The 8,417-nt window shown below is 51.1% G+C and overlaps 1 pseudogene; it reads right to left on the bottom strand.

Annotated features, from left to right (window-relative positions):
- Positions 1-2,201: 2,201 nt before the first annotated feature.
- On the bottom strand, positions 2,202-7,361 carry LOC122220738 (annotated as a pseudogene).
- Positions 7,362-8,417: the final 1,056 nt, after the last annotated feature.

Raw genomic sequence — 8,417 nt, 5'->3', positions numbered from 1 at the left:
TCCAAGCTTGTCTGTTATGTAACCAATCTCTTCTTTCATTGCCCTCTGACTGAATTGAGTGTGTGTCATTATTTCTCTTAAAGTTCTCCTCCAACTGTTAGAGGAGATCATTCTCAAAGAACACCTGTACCATCACATAAGAAGAATTTTCAGCCCAGCCTTCCATGAGATCCCATTCATTATTGCTGCCTCCTCATCTATTTTGTTTCTTTATCGTAAGTTTGTTAGGGTTCTCTGTGGGGAGCAGAGGGAACCTGACAGGGCTGCCTTATTTGGGGACAAGACTCTCAACAATGCTACACCCTTCCCCCCCCCCCCCCCCCCCCCCACCTATCCTACTAATCCTAACACTAGAACAAAAGCTCCAAAACCAAGATTTACAGCATCAGGAAGACTTCAAAACCTCAAGCCATCAGCTCTAGGTTTGAGTTTCTGTTCTGTAACTTACTAATGAGGTAAATGATGTTACCACGTCTATAGACCTCTCAAGTGTTGTTGCAATAATTAAACAAGAAAATGTACTTAAAGATCCTGGTGACAGTAAAGCCCTAAATTGGTATAAGCATTAAGAGGTTAGGAACCCCTATTAAAAGATAGGAAGTGATTAAAAAAAAAATAACCATGACAAACTTTTATTTACATCTAGAGGAATGGAGCATCCTGTTGATAAATGCTTGTAAACATGACACAATATGAAGCCTAGGTGACATAACATCATTAAAGATGAACAGACATCACCACACACAGCAGTGTGCTCCTCACCAGACCGAATGCAGTAATCATTAGCTTATGCACGAGAGGCTAGAGTTTGTGTGTGAACATAGGGTTCCGCTGTATGTACTAATTCCCCTAAGTGCTTGTGACACTATGTCAAGAGTTCAGCGGCTGAGTTTCACATAGGGCAGTGTGATACATCGGGATTATTAGGATCCTCCCGGAATAACTTCCCTGAGTTGATTGCCTTTGACAGATCAGTTTGCTTTGATTAAAAAGCAATTGCTGCTGTCTAGTCAAATTTAAACACTTTGGCTAGAAAAAGCTGAACTCTAACTCTGTCCAGTCTATAGAAACACCTTGATGTGAAAAATACATCGAATGTAGTGATGTAAAGAGAAAACTGAGTTAGCAATTCTCTGGGGTACAGTTTTGTAATAATGTGAGGGAGCACATAAATGCCAAACAAAAGTGACCCCAGGCATATGTGAGGGAGGGAAGAGTACATTGCTTTTAATAGCAACTTTACTTGTGCCCAATGTGCTGCTAAATCAGTAACAATGTTTGAGGTACCACTCTGCTCCACACTCATACAACATTCACTACCATTAGATTTGGGAGTAAAAAGGATCCATCTTCTGGGATGAAGAACGGAAAATATTTGGGGATATAGGCATCTCTCCCTTTCCCCTTTCTGAATAGACCTAGGAATTTAATGGAAGAAACAATACTATCAAGACGGCTGAAGTAGCAGTATGCGAAAACATAAACCATCTTTTAAAAAATGAATGGGGGGGCACCTGGGTGGCTCAGTCGGTCAAGCATCCGACTTCGGCTCAGGTCATGATCTCATGGTTCATGAGTTCGAGCCCTGCATCAGGCTCTGTGCTGACAGCTCAGAGCTTGGAGCCTGCTTCAGAATCTGTGACTTCCTCTCTCTCTGTCTCCTCCCCAGCTCATGCTGTCTCTCAAAAATAAACGTTAAAAAAATTTTTTTAAATGAATGGAATATCTGATTTTAGTGAAATTTACCCTTAATGCCTGACATTACATTCCCAGCCTGCATGAGTTGTAGGACAAGATGATATTAAGCTGACATCCAACTTATCTCTGGTGGATCAGCAAAGAAAAGTATTGAAACTAGTGTTAGAGGAAAGTCTCCTATACGCTATCCCTTGCATCACAGCTTGCTTTTATGTTTAGGCTTCTTGAGATCTTTGAATATGGAGGCTGACTGGGATGTTTAAAGTGGAGGACATGAGAAGCCTGGCTTGATGGGCTTCTCTTTTCTTGGGAATTTAAGTCCCCGGAGGGTATAATCCTTACATGGACCCAGGCTACAGAAAGCACTGGTTATACAGAGTTTTAATTTTAGTGAATTTGTAGTGAACTTTTATCCACAAAGAGCACTGTTGCCATGTCATCTATTAATATATCTGTGGAGTTGTGCAACCATCATGATCTAAGCTTAGGCAATTTTGATCACCCAAAAGAAACCCAGGTATCCATTAGCATTCTGTCCAGCAGAACACTGTGTACCAGTAATCAATGCCAGGAGAGGACTCCAACTACACGGAGGACAGAAAAGAACATTACAGTGAGAGCCAACTGGTATAGAGTCCAAATACTTGTGCCCACTGCATCTTAGTATCAGAGTCACGAAGGAAAACGGAACATAGCTAAACACTGGATGGAACAATGCTTTTACTCACACAGAGAAGAGACAGCCTGGAACTTCCAGAAAGACCTGGCCAAAAGCAGTTCCATGGAGTATACCGAGAATCACACTGTGGAACAGCACTGTGCAATGACAGCCAGCCAGCTTGCTGGAGGGTACCCTTTACAGGCCATCCCCAACCGCTTCCCCAATTACATCTGTGTACCCAGGAGGCCTGAAGCCAACCCTATGAAGGAGCTGCAGCCCAAAGAGGAGGATGACTACCATGACATGAGTGTCCAGCGTTGGAAGGAGAGTGTGGGCTCAGGGGTTGCTGGCTTCCTTGAGTGGCGGTCATCAAGCTGCCAGACTGCCTGGCCAGCTGCCACCTGTTGCTGATATACGCTCTGAGTTAGCAATAGCTCTGGGCCAGGGACAGACAGAAGAAGCTCCGCAGGGGGAGCCCAGCTGCCCTCACTTTCTCCTGGGGGCCACTCCACCCCTTCTCTCTCCCAGAGCAGTCCCTGTCCCCTGCTCCTGAGGGTCTTCTGGGTTTTGGGCTCTCCCTCCTAAAATGTGGCCAAAGAACTTTGTGTTGGGGGTCTTGAGCTTCACTGGGAACTTGTCCCTAGGCCGGTCCCTCACTTCAGCCTGAATGTCCTCCTTGGTGGGGGCGATGGCTCCTTGTGGGGCCCTCCTCCGTCTGAGGTCTCAGCAGGGCTGTCTGGATGTGCGGGTTTCTCTTCAGCCCCTCTCTTCACTGCTCCTGTCATGCTTCTTGGGGAGCAAAGAGGTCCTCCCTGTGGTCCCACAGACCACAGCACAACATCTGGGGAAGGTGGAGGAAAAGGGCCACGAGGCGCACCAGATCATAGGTGATGTAGCTGTCAGTCTTCTTCAGGCCCAGGATGCATGGAGCGAAGCAGGGCTTGTTCTCAGCGCCGCATCACTGTGTGGCTGTTCCAGAGGAAGAAGCCAAACTGGAACAGGTTTTTGGTGACACTGTGAGGACAATGGCCTTCATCCAGAAGCGCTTGTTTGGCCACTGGATGGACAGCATGGCCCACAGGAAGATGAACACGGCGGCGCCAGGAAGGTGGCTGAGGCGGTGACCACGTGGTTGAGGACGATGAGGACGGAGCAGAGCAGTTCCGAGTGGGCGGCCATACACTGGTAAGTGGCCTAGAGCAGCCTCAGTGCCTGGCCCTGCCCCACCGCGAACCGCTGGGCCTTCTCCAGCTCCGGGACGCACAGGTGCCTGGTGAGGAGAGGTTCACTGCCCATGCGCGTCCGGCTGCCAGTGTGGGCTGGAAGCTCCCACGGTCACACAGGAAGCCCACCCGCTCGGGACCACTTCCTCCTCGCTGCTGCTGCTGCTGCTGAGGGTACCGTAGCCGGTGCTGAGGGGACTGCTTGTGTCGTCGGTTGTGCTGCTCAGCGGCTCACCTGATGCTGTGCTTGGTGCAGCGCGGGCCTCTGAGGGGCCTGGCAGCGTGGCCTGGGCTTTGCTCTCCTACAGCTGGTCCAGCAGGCGTTGGTGCGTCTCTCCGCCCCCGAAGGAGATCCTGCGAGTGGAGTTGGCACCGGCGCGCAGCACGTAGCTCTCGGCGCTGTGGTGCTGCGCGAAGCTGTGCAGCCAGTACGTCGGCCCGCGACTTCGGCTCAGGCCTCCTTCCCCGCGGGAACTCCACGGGGCTCGTGCTCAGCTCTCGCTGGGTCACGTGGCTGCGCCAGGCCTTCCGCTGGCTCCGCCTCTGGGCGCAGGCCGTCCCGCGGGCAGTTGTCCTGCCGGGCCCTGCCACCGCCGCCTCAGCACTGCCGGGACGTTGGTCACCCGCTCCTGCTGTGCCATCTGAAGGGCGCTCTGTGCCCCCCGCCTGGGGTCCGTGGACTGGGCCTCCTTCCCCTCCTCACTGTCGGACTCGAAAAGAAAGTAGTCCCGGGCGGAAGTGGACGGGTCGGGGGTGGTCTGGACACAGCCACCTCCACTGTTTCTGCGGCAGGGAGAAGCCCCCTGGACTGCCGGGCCCTGGCTCCTGGTTTCGGGACGGGCCACTGCCCGCTGGGTCCTGCCTGTGTTTCTCCTGCTTACAACAGTTGTGCCAGGGACTTCTTTGCTTTGTGCCACCGGTGGATGCTTTTGAGGTTGACAGCATTGTAGAGGGCGAAACTCCTGGAGGCCTGCAGGGCGGGTGGCGTGGACCTTGGCCTCGATGTGCAGCAAGCGGTGGCTGAGGAAGAGGCAGCGCTGCAGCAGCAGGAACAGGGAGCAGAGGCCGTCGCAGAGGACCCGGCCTCCTCCACGGGCAGCAGGCAGTCCTGGTTCCTGCCCAGCGTCTCCTTGGAGTCATAGTAACCTTTGACTTCAATAAAAGCTGGGTGACCCAGCAGAAGTTGCTCTGCATTTACTCCACAAACATACAGGACAGGAACAAGAGCATGTTCTTGGAGATGATGGTGGTGACCGTGTATAGAGAATGTGGCAGTCCCATGGCAGGAGGCAGGCACGTGTGTTCTTCTGCAGCTTGGTGCTGAAGAGCAGCAGGTATAAGCAGGCTAGTACGTAGCCCAGCTTGAAGATGCTGATGTGAGTGGCCCCCTTGACTAAGGCCAACCAGAAGAGGAATGAGAAGATGGCCACCTTCATCATGTTGAGGTAGGACCTTCAGGGGATGAAGTTGGGCATGGGTTAGGCTCCCCTCCACAGGCTCCAGGTCGTCAGTATTGATGCTGGCCACCCCTCTGTGTGCTTGGCAGGAGGTGCAGAGCAGCAGGAGGAAGTCATTTATGAGGTTGGTAGAGTTGGGGGCCCTGAATAAATTGGGCAGGTACCCCACTTGCATGTGGAGTTCACAAGGATGGCCTGGCCCCAGTGCTACAGGTAGTTTATGTACAGGGTGGGGAGAATGCCCAGGTACAGCAGGTACCGGTGCAGCAACAAGAGTGCCAGGAAGAGGCACTGACCAGAGTGCTGGTGGGTGAGGATGGCCATGCAGGATGATCATGAAATTCCTGCGCTGCCCAAACACGTTCACGGCCATCCGGAATATCCCCAGCCCAAGTTTGTAGAAGAAGAACTTGAGGCAGCTGAGCAAGTCCTGGCTCAGCCACTGGGGAGTGCTGTCATTTATAGACAGCAGGGGCCAGCAGGTGTTGTGGATGGTGATGTTCCTGGCATTGGTACATGGTGGCCTCAGATGCCAGCAGCAGTAGGGTCTGTAGGTGCTTCTGGATGTAGCCCAGGTTTGGGAAGCCCTTCCACACCCCCAAATCAGTTAGCAGGGTTAATGGGCCTCTGGTATAGCAAAAACTGATTTTTTTTTTCCTTCTGTCTTCTGAAAGTTGGTGCTATTGAGAAAGGGTTCAGTATAGTTTCTGGAGTACTCATGGGGTTGATGATCTTGATAGACAGTCTCGCACAGGGTGATGATGCCGATTCAGACAGTAGACTGGCAAGAAGCCATGGACCAGAAGTGGGGGTAAGGCAGGATGAAGGCCCACAGCACAACCAGTGAAAGGTTCATCATTAACACCTCCTTTGGGGCCATTCAGATAGTGTATAAGACTACGAGCTTGAAGATATGCAGCTTTAGCAGTTATCACAAGAACACCTGCATGTCGGTGAGGACATCCCAGAAGCCAGTGGCCAACTCCAACAGCTGTTTGCCCACAAGGCCCCACTTGTTTGCTGTTGCTTCTGGAACTTGTGTGGCTTGGTGGGAGCCAGCTGTGCTCAGCCCCTTGTCCTTAGAAACCTATTCTTCCTCCTCCTGCTGCTGGACCAGTGGGGTGCCACTTACCACACCCTGCCTGTGAACCCAGCACAGGAGGTGGTGCCGGGTCAGGGGACATGCTTCAGACTGAAGAGCTGCATAAAGGGCTGGTGGAAGGAGTGCTGTGCAGGATGCAGGGGAGCAGGAAAAAGCCAGGGATGAAGATGCTGGAGAAGAACTTGGACATGCTGAGCTGCTCCAGGCTCAGGTCCCCCAACTGCTCATTGCCCATCAGGTTGTGCCAGTATATGGTGAAGTTGTGTAACTGGAAAGTATAGACAGCGATGAACACCAGCATGGTGTAGGCTACACCCAGCCACCAGAACGCTTTGAACAACTTCTGCTACCGGTTGTAGTAGATGTGGAAGAGGGTGAGGCAGAGCAAGAAGGGGAACACAGAGACGATCTTGTAGATGATGGGGCAGCCGGCAAAGCTGACACCAATGAACATGCCATCAGACATGTATATCCAGTACTTGGCATAGACACCTGTGATTGGCTCCCCCAGGCTCTGAAACAGCATCTACATAAACTCTGTGTCTTCCGTGGTGACTTCCATTAGTGCAGTGGGGTCTTCACCTTCAGCAGCTTTTTCCCCTTCCTCCCTCTTCCCCTTCCCCTCCCCACACCCTTCCTCTCCCCAATCCTTCTCCTCCTCCTCCTTCTTCTTTAAATGTTTATTTATTTTTGAGAGAGAGAGAGAGCATGAGCAGGGCCGAGAGAAGAGGGGAACAGGGGATCTGAAGCAGGCTCCACACTGACAGCACAGGGCCCGATGTGGAGTTCAGACTCATTAACTGTGAGATAATGACCTGAGACAAAATCAGACACTTAAACGACTGAGCTACCCTGGCACCCCTAGCAGCTACCTTTTGATACATCAGGTGTAGCAGGAGCCAGAAGGTAAGAATGTGCAGCGCCATGGCACCAAGGTTTAAGCGGAGGTGGCAGGTGTTCTCTAGCTCCAGATGGCCAGGCTGACAGGGCCAGGGTCGTGGTGAGCTCGGGACACTCCTCCATGACCCACATGTAGGGTAGCCCACATAGTGCCAGCCTGTAGAGCAGGATGGAAGGTGATCAGAGCATGGCCAGCTGATGGCAGCTGCACATCGTCCAGATGAGGCAAGCCCAGAGCATCAGCACAAAGGCATGAAGGCCAGCCAGCTGTGGTAGGTGATGCTCCATATGATTATGGTGATAAGGGCACACACATGCATAGAACACTGTTCCGTGATGAAGTGGGCCCCATGTCTCTCTAAGCTCAGCCTGGGGCACAGAGGGGTACAGCTGGATGGGGCTGTGGCCAGTCAGGTTGTGCCTGGTGTAGTTGTCAGTCTCTATGTCAGGTCCTGTGATCATGATGTGCTGGGAAGCCTCCTCTTTCATGGCAGCCCTGGCCTGGCCCTAGACCATAGTCCACCTTGGTTAGCTCCACCTGTCTTTCTTCCTTGCCCCTGGAACCTCCTTTCTCTGGTCCAGGGGTGGTGTATGCAGAGCTTCAAGAGTGAGATTCATTACCTTGACTGGAAGACATCTGAGGTCCTGGAAGAGGTCTTCAGGAGGCTGCAGTTCAAGGTTGGGAGTCTGGATGAAGATGGTGCCTTAGCCTTCTTCAACATAATTGAGTATGCTGAGTGGGCCATCCTTCTCAAATCTTGTTCAACAAGCACATTACCAGTGGGGGCTGGCAAGCTTCCATACAGGCCTGGGGTGATATACCTGTCAAACCGTAATGCAGGTGTCCTAAGGTGAGCTCAGGAAGGTGAGCTTCCATGGAGCAGAAGGACAAATGCTCCCTTGATCTTGATTTTCAGTGTGAATACACATTGTGAAAACAGGCCCTCATGATCCTTCTGATATCTTGGTAAGTTTTAAGTAGGAGGTGTCAGAAGAGTTACCACAAGGATAACTGGCTTGTGGTGGCCAAACGTTCATAACAATGTTGCTTTATGATCCTTTGAAATTGTCTCTTCCTATCATTGTGAAGTAGAATTCACCAAGCATTGGTGAATTATTCATTCATTAATAGGGAGGGAGAGTCGGGATTAGACCATCATGGGATAGGTTAGTTTTACTTTACTGATAATGTGTTGCTGCCATGGTAAGGCAGTCCTGCTTTATTTAGTACAAGAGGAACCTCCCTGTCATTTTTAAGAATCATAATTCTGAAATTCACTTTCACATCAAAGAAGTGTTCTGAGATTCACACTTATGAATTCTATTTTGATAATGCTGTTAATTTTTTTTTTTTTTTAATTTTAGAGAGGGCAGGA

The sequence above is a fragment of the Panthera leo genome, chromosome B2, assembly GCF_018350215.1.
Source record: "Panthera leo isolate Ple1 chromosome B2, P.leo_Ple1_pat1.1, whole genome shotgun sequence".
In the NCBI taxonomy this organism is placed as follows: Eukaryota; Metazoa; Chordata; class Mammalia; order Carnivora; family Felidae; genus Panthera; species Panthera leo.
Note: the sequence above shows the minus strand (reverse complement) of the source record. Positions and strands in the feature narration are given on the sequence as shown.